The sequence below is a fragment of the Lissotriton helveticus genome, chromosome 1_1 (assembly GCF_964261635.1).
Source record: "Lissotriton helveticus chromosome 1_1, aLisHel1.1, whole genome shotgun sequence".
Lineage (NCBI taxonomy): Eukaryota > Metazoa > Chordata > Amphibia > Caudata > Salamandridae > Lissotriton > Lissotriton helveticus.
The window spans coordinates 91,131,674-91,145,457 of record NC_136057.1 but is presented as its reverse complement, the minus strand read 5'-3'; the positions used below and the strand labels follow the sequence as shown (position 1 = coordinate 91,145,457).

The 13,784-nt window shown below is 48.9% G+C and overlaps 1 protein-coding gene across 11 annotated transcripts in view; it reads right to left on the bottom strand.

Moving 5' to 3' along the window:
• LOC144754962 (uncharacterized) overlaps nt 1–13,414 on the bottom strand; it is a 225,443-nt gene extending 212,029 nt beyond the window's left edge. For 8 of the 11 annotated variants that reach the window (XR_013594886.1, XM_078643369.1, XM_078643541.1 and 5 more), the window contains exon 1: nt 13,300–13,414. The gene's annotated coding sequence lies outside the window, so the exon portion shown is untranslated. Of the gene's footprint in view, nt 1–4,233; nt 4,285–13,299 lie in introns of all 11 variants that reach the window. The other 3 variants (XM_078643458.1, XM_078643712.1, XM_078644148.1) reach the window with 1 other exon arrangement.
• Nucleotides 13,415–13,784: the final 370 nt, after the last annotated feature.

Sequence of the window (13,784 nt, the reverse complement as noted above, 5' to 3'; positions counted from 1 at the left end):
GCACTTGCCCGGTTCCCTGTGGGACAGTCCAGATAGGATGCATATCCTGACGATCTGTACCCGTTTCTTTTCCCTGGCGGAATCCAACTAGGAGTTAGGAAGAACGGAAAATCCCCTGAAGTCTGCTTCTTAACCATCTGGAAACAAGACCATAACCAGACGCCATCACGGACCCCAGAGCTTTTCAGAGAGACACCTTGACAACCAGACATAAAAAGACGTTTTCCAAAATAAAACCTTACCTACCCCGAACTGGTCTTAGGTCTCTTCTTGATCCCACGCCACAACTGGTGTCAGAAGTGGGATATCCCCCTTCCATCCCGCAACAGAAGATGGACCAAATCATACAACACCTTATAAAGGGACAAGAAAAGTTAGAATGGGCGGTAGAAAGACAAATGACGTCGGCTCAAGCAGACAGGGAAGTTTTCAAGAACACCATTACGGCCCAAATCGAAGGCTTAAATAAGGCGGCCCAACAACCCAGTGCTTTCCCCGGTGGGAAACGAAGAGCCACCCGACGCATCCCTCGGGAGTATCATTACAAAAATACAACGCAGGGGAGGATCCAGATGCCTTTCTGACTAACTTTGAAAGAGCAGCCCGGGCCTGTGATTGGGCCAAAGAAAAATGGCCCTTCTTTCTGGCCCCATTGTTAACCGGGGAAGCTCAGGCTGCATACCAGGTGGCCAATGCCACAGGGAATACGCCATATCAAGAGATCAAAGAAATAATCCTGGACCACTTAGGATTAGATTCAGAGGCCTATCGTGTACGGTTCAGGAAAGAAAAAGGAATTCCTGGTGAAAACCCCAAGACTCTATATCTCCGGTTAAAAATGGCAGCCGATAAGTGGCTGAAACCCGAGAGCCGGTCCAAAGAAGAGATAATGACTAGTATATACTTGGAACAGTTTCTGGAAGCGTTACCATACGGAAGCCAACATTGGCTTAAGCAACATTCTGGCCTTACTGCCCAACAAGCCGTAGAGATGGCCACCAATTGTTCCAGAGCGCAGCCTAGGTCTCTCGCTTGGGACCAAGAAAAAACTACCAAGATGTCCGCAGTACCAAAACCCGAGAGGAAGTTCAAAGTCAGCCCAGAGCAGCCAAAAGTGAAACCCATAAGAAAGGAACCAGTTTTCAAAGGCCCCCAGTGCTTCGAGTGCGGCGAATGGGGCCATATCGCTAGACTGTCTCCCAGAAGAAAGGCCCCTGAAGAACCAATGGAGGTGGGGTACATACCTAAGGCCGTGATGTACACCGCTGAGATGGGACCATCTATGTAAGGGTAACGGTCAATCAACGACAAATAAGGGCGCTGTAGGATTCAGGATGCAGCCAGTCCGTGATCCAAAAGAAACTAGTGCTACCCCAAAAGCTCACTGCAAAAGGACATTCCTATGCCCTGGTCCTAGTGGACTACACAACTAGGTTTCCGGAGGCCTTTCCCTTAAGAATCCCCAATGCTAAGAACATAGCCGAGAAATTGATAGAATTATTCTCGAGGGTGGGATTTCCAAAGGAAATCATAACAGACCTGGGGACCCCGTTTGTCTCCAGACTGATGAAGGAAGTCTGTAAATTGCTAGATTTGTCTCACATAAAAACCTCAGCCTACCACCCCCAAACAGATGGGTTGGTAGAAAGGTACAACAGCACCTTGAAAACAACCCTAAAAAAAATGCTCTCCATTGAACACAAAGACTGGGACCAAGTCCTACCGTTAGCACTATATGTACTGAGGGCCCAGGTACAAAGTAGTTTAGGTTGCTCAGCCTTTGAACTGCTGTACGGCTGACAACCTCGGTCCCTCTTCGAAATAACGAAGGACACTTGGGAACAAGAGAAACACTACGAACAGAAAACCCTACTAGAGTATACTCAACAGCTGTAGTCCTAGCTCAGCAAACTGAGAGATTTGGCATACTCTTCCTTAGAAAATAGCCAGAACAGGCAAAAGAAATATTATGACAAAGGCAAGAAATGGAGAACCCTAGAAAAGGGAGACTGGGTTTTAGTGTTGTTACCCTCCTCCACTAATAAATGCAGGAGTGAATGGCTGGGTCCCTATCCCATAGTAGACACCATAGGGAGAACCACTTACAGGGTCCAGATCTCCCCTTCGAGGAGGCAGACCTTTCACATCAATCTATTAAAAAAATGGATCGGTCCGATACTCAAGGTAGCTCAATTCGGAATCCCTACTGGGTCAGAGCAGAGCACCCTAGAACAACTGCCTGTTAATGAAGAACTTAAATACGCCTAGAAAACTGAGCTCCAAAACACCTTACATCCCTTCTCTCCAATGTTTTCGGACCTGCCAGGATGAACACTTTTGATAGAGCACAAAATAGAAACAGAACCAGAGAAATGTGTTTAACAAAAACCCTACAGGGTGCCGGCAGCATGACGACAGGATATAAAAAGGGAAGTACAGGACATGCTCAAGTTGGGGGTTATCCGTCCATCTAGAAGTAACTGGTCGTCCCCTATTGTAATGATTCCTAAACCGGACGGGACGACCCGGTTCTGTATGGACATTAGAGCTTTAAATAACATCATCTCCTTTGATGCCTATCCCATTCCCCGGGTAGATGATTTAATAGAAAGGATAGGCGAAGCCAAGTTTATTACCAAGCTAGACTTCACTAAGGGGTACTGGCAGGCTTATAGGCTATTACAGGAGATTTATAGACAATTTTGCGGTGACAGCAGCTCCGCTCACAGAGCTTTTAAGAAAGGATATTAAACCCTCTTCCATTCGAAATACTTCGGAGGAGGCTAAACAAGCCTTTAAGACCCTTACAGTGGCCATCACTACAAGCCCAATTTTGATACCTTCCAACTTCAGTAAACCTTTCTCTTTAGCCACGGATGCTTCGGACATGGGCTTAGGAGCTGTATTGTCCCAAATAGGAGAGGACGGATTAGAACATCCGATCCTCTACATTAGCCGGAAACTACATCCTAGGGAGTGCAAATATCCCACGATCGAAAGAGAATGCCTGGCGATAAGGTGGGCGGTGGAGAAATTAAAGTACTACCTAGAAGGCAAGCCTTTTGTACTTTATACAGATCACGCCCCGCTACAATGGATGAATAGGACCAAAGCCCATAACCCTAGAGTACTCAGGAGGTTCCTTTTTCTACAACCTTTTTCTTTTTCAATACAACATCGAAAGGGCACTGAGAATGGAAATGCTGATTTCCTATCCAGATAATTCATTCTTCCCAATCGGCAGAAACCAGGGGGGGAGGAACGTAACACTGGGCAGGGGACGGGAGGTAAATAACCGGATAATGTTGAGTGGTGGCGTAGTGAACTAGCGTCCTCCCCCTCTCTGCCTCATTATCAGCATAACTGGAACAGGGGAGAAGCCTGTTCCTGGGAACTAGCCGACTAATTGGATGACGGCCCCTTTAACTGGAAGACACACGAGTACGCAGCTCCGGCCCCTGATGACGACGCGGGATTCCTAGTGGGTAAAAACGTGGAAGAAGATGTCCTGGCGTGTGATGTCACCGACCAAGGATCGAGAGTGGGAGAGCGGCCCGGAGGAGCAGAGAACAAAGCTTTTGGAGGCGAACCCGAGGACGACAGGAGTAAGCCAAGAGGCCACCGAATCCGTGGAAGACGGGATTCTTGTAAACCGTAGCCACGTGTGTGCCACAATATATGCCCAACCTTTCTTTGTCCTCACCGTGTAAATATACCCCTTCTCACCAGTAATCACGCCTCTGCACCCTCGCACGTTTAATAAAGTGTTTAGCACCTTAGCACGGGTGTCCCCCTGCACTTGTCCGGTTCCCTGTGGGAGAGTCCAGATAGAGTACATATCCTGACGACCTGTACCTTTTTCTTTTCCCTGGCGGAGTCCAACGAGGAGTTAGGAAAACGGAAAATCCCCTGAAGTCTGCTTCTTAACCATCTGGAAACAAGACCATAACCAGACGCCATCACGGACCCCAGAGCTTTTCAGAGAGACACCTTGACAACCTGACATAAAAAGACGTTTTCCAAAATAAAACCTTACCTACCCCAAACTGGTCTTAGGTCTCTTCTTGATCCCACGCCACAGTCATACACTACAACATCTTTCCCTTTAGACCGAAGATAACAGCCTACAATAAAAAACTAACCAAAAAGCAACAAAAACTAGAATATGCATTTCCAAAAGCTGCAAAAGAGAAACTGTTAATACAAATGAACAATATTAAACTTTGTTGGTACCTTAGTAATGTGCTTACTTCTGGGCTTCACTCCATCTGCAGCAATAACGCTCTGAAAGGAGAAATTACTGATGTGAGTCTCAGAGTCTTCAGTATTACTGGTCTCAGTCACGAAAACTGTGGTGTCGGAAGATAACTTTCTCTTATTTGGCTTCATAGCCATCGCTATTAGCAGACAGGCCACTGTCAGCAGCATCATAACTTCAGGCAGACCAGCAAAGCGGATCTCACCACTCACATTGGGTGAACAGACTCGCCTCTGCTACATACATCCACTCTGTTCTTAAATTGGCTTGGGGCTGCCAAAATGCAAAGAGCTGCAATATGTATTCGCCACACTTTCCTGACTACCTTGTTTTAAAAAGTTGTGACATTCAAGCGTGATTCTTGGTTAATCTCCAAGCTGAATTTTTTTAGAGATTCTATTGCCACACAATACTATTCCCATATTCCAGTTTGTCCACAGGGTGCTTCAAGCCTGGTAGGTTGTCTCCTGCCCGTTTTGCAGATAATTTCAGATAGTTTCTGTAAGAAACTGAATTATTATTTACGGTAGATGAGGAACAATCACAACCGTTGTCACAATTAACTTTCAAAGCCATTCAATTAACCTAGGATCAACCCCCTGGTACCTAAGCACGGAATAGGCAGGCTTAACTTAAGGTAATATGTCAAATATTTATGCAGAAACCAAAAAAGTAAAAGTCAAAATGCAAAACAATAAAAAACCCAAACCAAAATAAAAAAAGAAAAAGTAAAATGTATTGAACAAAATGACACTAAAATGCCAAAATCCAATAAGGGGAATGAGATATGAACTGTAACGCTGTAAGAATCACAAGGTGCCAATGGATGAGGGGCCCGGGCATGGATTAGTCTCTCGGGAGCTGACTGCCAAGTCTGAGTGAACTTGTACTCCCAGTTCAGCAGGAAGTCACTATACCGGAGAAAGGGCTTTAAGTGGAATGAAAAACCTTGTGATGGCTCCCAGAGGGACGTGGACGATGTAATGAAGGGCGTAGTTAAAAACAAAAACTGAAAATACATGCTCGGCATAGTGTGTCGCCCCACTGGTATTTTGCTGCTTCGCCATTCCATCCATATATAACAAGTAACATTACATCTACTACAAGCCAGGACTATTGGCTTTGTCAATGGTTGTTAGTTGCATAAGATAAATATGCAACAGCGATGGCTTCAAAGCTTGAGGGGGGCTGCTAAGGGTGAGAGGATGCTGCGAGAGGTGAGAGAACTGTAGCTGGTGTGAGAGCGGCGCTGCAAGGGTGTAATGGGTGCTGCGAGGGTGTGATGGGCGCTGCGGGTGTGATGGGTGCTGCGAGGATGTGAGAGGCGCTGTGGGGTGGTGAGAGGACGCTGTGAGGGGTGCTGCTGGGGATGAGAGTGGCGCTACTAAGGGTGAGAGGGGCTCTGCTAGAGGTGAGAAAGAACTCCAGGTGGTGTGAAAGCTGCACTGCTTGAGCGAGAGAGGGCCTGGTGGGGGTAACAGATTTGCTGAAGAGGGAGCGAAAGGGCACTGTAGTAGACAAGCAGTAATTCGGGGGTTAGAAGGGTAACACAGGGTTCGGGGACGGGGGCTGCAGAAGGCAAGGGATGCCCTGCAAGGGGGGAGAGGGGACATTGCTGGTGGGAGAAGGACAATGACGTGTACCTGGGAGCTGTGCACGAGAGGGGATCGCTGCAGACTTCATCGAGGGCATTGAAGAGGGGAGGCTGGGGGCACTACCACAGTGAGGAGTGCCATGGCAGTGGCTAACAACAACAAAAGGATGGAGCAAATAGTGTGATAAGTGTGTAAACGGGCGCCCTCTGGTGTGAGATTGGATGCTCCACGGAGGGAGGCCGATCAGCGCGTCACTGGTTGAAGGTGTAACTCGGGGAGTGATCAGAGGTGCGCGTCTGGTAGTGAGCCGTCACAGTGAGATCTTGAAAGGAGTGAGTTTGTATGGGAGGGGAAGTCCCTGTCTACTGGGACTGTGTGTGTACGCGTGTGGTTGAGGTGTGAATAGGGCGCACACTGCAAGAAGTCACTGTGGGGAGAGTGGATGTGTGCACGGGTGATAGTGAGTGTATGGAATCACCGAGCGAAGGTTGCATCCGTGCAGGTGGTGAGGAAGCAAGGAGAGGGTGAACCAGTGTGTGTAATGACTGTCTGCTGGAGGGCTGTGTGCAGCGATGAAGGGCTGCTCGTTGAAGGTGTGTGAAGCGTGATTGTGAGGGGACTGTGAGTGCAGGTAGTGTCTGAGAACAACTGTCTGCCAGCAGTGCGTGATACGTCACCGATGCCCTGAAAACGCGCTGGCGGTATATATATCGCTGTGACACCCCCATGGAAAGTGCGTGCAAGGCGCGTGTCTTCAGAGAAATGTGTGCACCGGGAACCATTGTGCAGACGTTATATCAGAGGGAGTGTGTCAGTGAGATTGTGCATAGAGAGGCTTCTTGCAGAAAGTCACTACAACAAAGTGTGTGCAGGGGGAGTGCGTGTATGGGGGTCACCAGTTAGGAAGTCACCACAGCCGATTAGGAAGTCACTGCTACCAAAGTGTGTGCAAAGGGGATCACCAGCTAGGTAGCCACTAGCCACTGCAGGGAGAGTGCGTGCAGGGTGAGTGCGTGCATGGTGAATACCAGCTAGGAAGTCACCGCAAGGAAAGTGTGTGCAAGGTAAGTGCGTGCATGGGGGGTCACTGGCTAGGAAGTTATTGCAACAAAAGTGTGTGCAGGGTGAAGGTATGCATGGGGGTCACCAGCTAGGAAGTCGCTTTAAGGAAAGTGTTTGCAGGGTGAGTGCATGCATGCGGGTCACCAGCTAGGAAGTCGCTTTAAGGAAAGTGTGTGCAGGATGAGTGCATGCATGGGGGTGTTACTGACTTGAAAGTTATGTGGCCTACACTGTCATCCACTCGAAAGGGTGCTCTGTTCTGTATTATTATGTGTGTGGTATACGAGGCTCCTTGTCCACCACCACCACCAAGTCCACCACCACCACATCCACCACCACTACATCCACCACCACAATGTCCACCACATCCACCAATACCACCATGTCCACCACCACCATGTCCATCACCACCACCACATCTACGTCCACCACCACATCCACCATCGCATCCACCACCACTGCGTTCAACACCACTGCGTCCATCACCACCACGTCCACCACCACCACATCCACCACCACCAACTCCACCCCAACCACCACGTCCACAACCACCACCATGTCCATCACCACCACATCCATCACCACCACGTCCACATCGTCCACCCCCACCATGTCCACCACCACCACCACCTCCACCACCACCACCTCCACCACCACCACCTCCACCACCACCACCTCCACCACCATGTCCACCACCACCATGTCCACCACCACCACACCCACCACCATGTCCACCACCATCACCACGTCCACCACTAACACGTCCACCACCACCATGTCCACCACCGCCACCATGTCCACCACGTCCACCACCATGTCCACCACCACCACGTCCACTACCATCACCATGTCCACCACCACCACATCCACCAACACCCCATCCACCACCACCACCATGTCCACCACCACCGCATCCACCACCATGTCCATCACCACCACCACATCCACCACCACCACATCCACCACCACCTCGTGCACCACCACCACATCCACCACGTTCACCACCACCATGTCCACCACCATGACACCCACCTCCACCACCACATCAACCAGCACCACCTCCCACCACCACCACGTCCACCACCACTACCACCACCACCACATCCACCACCACCACGTCCTTCATCACATCCACTACCACCACATCCACCACCACTACGTCCACCACCACCGCGTCCACTACCACTTCCACCACCACCATGTCCACCACCACCATGTCCACCACATCCACCACCACATCCACCACGTCCACCACTACATCCACCACCATCACGTCCACCACCATAACATCCACCACCACTACATCCACCACCACGTCCACAACAACCACATCCACCACCACCACGTCCACCACCACCATGTCCACCACCACCACCACGTTCACCACGAGGCCACCACCACGTCTACCACCACCACGTCCATCACCACCACATCCACCATGTCCACCACCACGTCCACCCCCACATCCACCACCACCATGCCACCACCACTACGCCCACCACCGCGTCCACCACTGTGTCCAACACCACCGCGTCCATCACCACCTCGTCAATCACCACCACGTCCACCACCACCATGTCCACCACAATGTCCACCACCACCCCCACCACCAGCATATCCACCACCACCACGTCCACCACCACCAAGTCTACCACCACCACTATGTCCACCACCACATCCACCACCACCACCATGTCCACCACCACCGCATCCACCACCACCATGTCTACCACCTTAATTTCCTATGCAATGAATAACGTTAAAAGATTTTTCAGTGGCGCATCTGCAGAAACGTCCTCTTCCTGTTGGAAATTAAGAGGAACTTAACCCCTCACCCAAACAATACATTTACGGAAAAAAATGGACTGAATGAGAGCCGTGGCCTGCGGCCTTGGTGCTACAGTAATATTACACCTGGAGGCGAAGAAACCAAGCCCGTGGAAGCCCTGAGAGCACGGCCGCCACGCCGCAGATGCACGCACCGCGGCGGCCATCTGTGGGTTCTGCCCCTGTAGCTCGCGTGGTTTAATGTAACAGGCCATTGGCTTTGAATAGATCCCACGGGCTTCCCAGGGGTGGGATACACTTACAGGGGCAGATTTAATCTTCCATGAAAAATCAGTGGGATGCCAGTGGAGCATGGGACAAAGAGGCGCGAGTGGTTTATAGCCGCTGCCAAAAGGACCACTAGACATAACTTCTTCAAACAGTATATGTCCATCTTCACCATTGACCCAGTAATGCACACCAGAACCGGAGTCCTCAAGGACAACTGTGGCAATCAAACCACACACACAGGTATCTAGGTAATCCATAGGATTGCTTCTGTTGTGGGGTGGGAAGGGGGAATTCCATAAATCTAATGTCATTTGAATATAATTAAATTGGGGACTTTACTGTAAGGAAAATAGTACTTCAAGGAAGTAAGCGGCCACTAAGGCATTTATGCCACACACATGTTTATTTGTTGACAGGAAAATACACTTTGCAAAATGTTTCAGTAACTGACAGCTTTTGGTTAAACCTAGGCAGAATCATTCAAATTCAAACTTTGTTGACAACGAATTAGAAATGTATGGTTGTGTGTACAGCGCACTAGGCCATAAGAGCCCACACAAAAGCTTCAAATTTAAGTTGTCTAATGTTACTAAAAAGACCATGAGACTGAAGATAACAAGCATTTGCAATGCAACAGGTAGCGCATTTACACGAGTTTAAGCTATTGGGATTGTAAATGACAAAGCATTTTATTTATGTTTTGAAACCCAAAACATAAATAAAAGGCATTGTCATTTACAATGCCAATAGCTCAAACTTGCGTAAATGTGAGACCAATCGCATTGCAAATGCTTGTTCCAGTTTGTTGTGTGTCCAAACACCCATTTGGTAGCAAGTAGCAGGTTTACCCCAACTGCCTGGTATTTAGTAAACATCAAATGAATCGCTAGTGGGCTGCCAACTATCAGGGTCGCACTGAGATAGAGAATATTTACGGGCACCAAAATAAAAATGCTCACCATTAGTGAATACCTGAAGAAGTGGCATCTATAAGCTAACTGTAATGCACAGCTATCATGCAAAAGGAAAATGATAATAGACTACTGCATAGAATATCTGTGCAATGCAGTAAAAAAAAGTACATAGATATGCAAGTCAGATTCAGAGAGCACTATATTCCTTCTATATCATGCATTAAAATATTTTAGCTTTCTCCCACTGGAAACTTGCTCTGCCCAATGAAAGTCAATGTTAACATGTTCCCCCACGTTTCATTAAAACTCTCCCACATTGTTGTACCAAAATACATTTAAGACTTCTTTATTCATGTACATGAGGGTATACGCTGCTCATGTGCGTGCTTATATTACGTGAATGACGGTTCATTACCATTAAAGAGAGGCATAATAGATTTGCAATGTCCCTCTCTGTGACATTACTGCACACTGCCTATGCTAATTAACAAACCCTGCCCCTCTGAAACCTATTTTTTGTTTTGTTTAGGGCTCGTGCCCCCTGTACTTTTCATTTTTGTACTTGCGGTTTGCTGTTTTCAGTATCAGTATGGACTCAAATATACAAAAGTGACGTTATTACAATCCTTAAAATAGCAAATGTGTCACAAATTGTGGCTTACGTGAGGACGGAGGGACAGGAGACTGATTAGTTAAGTGGTGAATAAATACACCAGCCTCGTCACACTCACACTTCCTTGAAGACTTGACAAGCCTGTCTGCTCAACTGCGACCCCTTTTTGAAGAACATGGAAATACACATGTAGCTGGGGTGGTCGCCGGAAGGATCTAGATCCGTGATACTCAAAATACGGCCCGGGGGCCGCATAAGGCCCTTCATGGCGTTTACATGCGGACTCCTGGGCAGCAGCAGCACTGGGCTGCTGTTTCCTCGAGTCAGAACTAACATGAACAAGAAACGTACATATACAGCAAACACTTATTTAAAGGTTAATTGCAGTTAGGAAAATGAAGTAACAAGGCCTTTAACTTTAGGAACATCTTCATTCTTAAAGGCAGCCACTAGATATACATGCTTTGTTTCCCCATCCCAGACTTTACACCCCGCTGGCATCAGTGCGGCCCTAGGTCACACCATAGACCAAACTTTGCGGCCCCCGAGAAAATGTTTGTGAGTACCCATGACCTAGATCAACAAAATGCTGGAGTAGTTAGACAGGAGGATGAAACAGAAGCTTGCATCTCTAAAATGCACAAACAGGAACCAATTAAAACAAGCATTGGCATAGCCAATAGGTCTTGTCTTTGGGACCTTATAAGTGTTTAGTCTTGCAACAGTTGATGTTGTTGCACCAAGGATATTGGGCTGGATAACTAAACACTTATAAGGTCCCAAAGGCGAGACCTACTGGCTATGCCAATGCTTGTTTACCTGATGGGCATTGGCTGACTGCTACCTGGTAACTGAGGCCCTAGTGAGGTTGAGTCATATTTGGGGGAGTTTTAGCCTCATCAGATGATGCTGTGCAGGCCCAGGCCCGGGTGCAATGAGGCGCAGTCGGTGCTGACTGGGAGTGCGTTCTTTCACTTTCAATTGACGGGGCTGCCCCCCTTCACTCTGGTGAAAGCCACAAACGGAATTCAAGTCGATCTTCTCATCACAGACTTTTCAGGTGAAAAAATGTCAATGTTTGCTGAGGCCTTGAAAAGAGCGACCCAACTCCATGAGTGAGGGCCAATGAGCATTGTTGAGACAAAATAATCATGTCTGAGGATCAATGCAGACAACAACACGAACCCGGAGAACTTACGGACCACTCCACTCTTTTTTCGTAACGGCAATAAGCCGAAGATTCAGGGCAAGCGGATTTGCTTGCCCATGCTGACCGACCGCACATCCGGCGGCGGACTTTTCTACCCCTCACGTTTCCTCGACGCTTCGGAATTACTCCTTTACGCGTCCGTCACATACTTCTCACACCCGATTAGGACCGGGTTGGAATTATCACCGGTCCGACGATACTGCCTTCAACTTAAACTTCCACAGCCCTGAAGAGTCACGGGTCTACCCCGTTATTGACGAAACACGTGTCGGCTGGTTTTCTTTGGTGAAACATATACTCTCACTGGACAAAATAAATACTAAACAAGACAACAACATTGGAGTTCGATCTCATCCTTTCATCAAATGATACATAACGTACCTAGGAGCTAACTCAGGTTGTGTGCGCTTGACTTTGCTTACATATATATAGAAGGTGGAGTTCTTCCCCCCCCTCTTTTTTCAGAGACTAGGGTTATCTCTGACCAAGAAGCACCAACCACCTGAAATCTCACAACTACCGGAGGGAAGTAGAAAGACGGTGGTGACAGCTCTTGTACTTTCACACATCGACTACTGTAACAGTCTTTTCCTCGAGGCACAACAGGGGGTGCTCAATAAACTTCAGGTCCTACAAAATGCGGCCGCCCGCCTTATTGGGGGGCTGCCCAAGTTTCCCTCAGTTACCAAGGAGCTGGAGAAGTTGCACTGGCTCCCGGTGCGGAAGCGGATTCTGTTCAAGGCCCTCTGCATTGTCTTCAAGGCATTACATGGTCTTGGCCCTCGGTGCCTTCAGGATCACTTTCAATGGTACAGACCAGGCAGACAACTTAGGTCGGCCAGTCTAGGGCTGGTTAAAACGGCTCGGATCAGGAAGGCGCGTTGGGGCGGAAGGAGTTTTGTTAGAGGAGCAGCGCTGGCGTGGAACTCCCTCCCTCTTTCCCTTAAACAGAACGAGAATCTGCTGGCATTCAGAAGGGATCTGAAAACATGGCTCTTTTCCGTCTAGTTCCCGAAAATTCCTTCCCTGGGAATTATCACTTCAGCGCCAGGACACCGACTGGTAATAGCGCGCTTTATAAGTGTTACAATAAATAAATAAATAAATACCGTCTTACTACTACCTGTAGATCGCCATCATTTCTGAACACTCCCATAACCCTTCGCTGAATTTTGTGCTACCTGGTCACTGAGGCCCTAGTGAGGTTGAGACATATTTGAGGGTGTTTTAGCCTCATCAGATGATGCTGTGCAGGCCCAGCCCAGCTACAATGAGGCGCAGTCGGTGCTGCCTGGGAGTGCGTTCTTTCACTTTCGATTGACGGGGCTGCCCCCCTTTACTCTGGTGAAAGGCACAAACGGGATTCAAGTCGATCTTCTCATCACAGACTTTTCAGGTGAAAAAATGTCACCGTTTGCTGAGGCCTTGAAAAGAGTGACCCAACTCCACGAGTGAGGGTCAATGAGCATTGTTAAGACAAAATAAGCATCGGTCGATGCAGACAACAAGAACAACAACAACAGATGAATCCCGGAGAGCAGGTTCGAGACCCTCCAGCCCCAGACAATCTTTCCACCTTGTGACCTCACCTGGTCGGGCCTCAACTGGGGTTTATTTCGGGGCCTGGGCTCTCTGCTGAGCCCGAGTGCAGGACTGAACCATGAGCGCGGGGTAAAGAGGCCTTGGAATAACTGCGCATGCGCGGAGGACCAACAATGACTGCGCATGCGCGGAGGACCAACGGAGACTACGAGGCGGCTCGCGACACAGCAAACGCTGAGATTTCAGTGCAAAGCGTCTCGGGTTGGCTCCTCTATATTGGGGGAAGTGTCTTTCCTCTGCGCAGGCGCAGTGAGACTGAGTGTCTTCTGTCCAGGGCAGTTCACAGGCTGCACTCCGTGCAAGGTCCTAACTCGGCCATAGAAAGTAGTGTCTTCGCTCTGCATATGCGCCATGTTTTGTTCGCTCGCCTGTGGCTCGGCGTGAGCGTGCGCGTCACTCCGGGGGCAATAACACACCGGGACACACTCCTTACAGGCAGCCGGACCCCCGGTGCCGGACTCAGCCGGGCCCC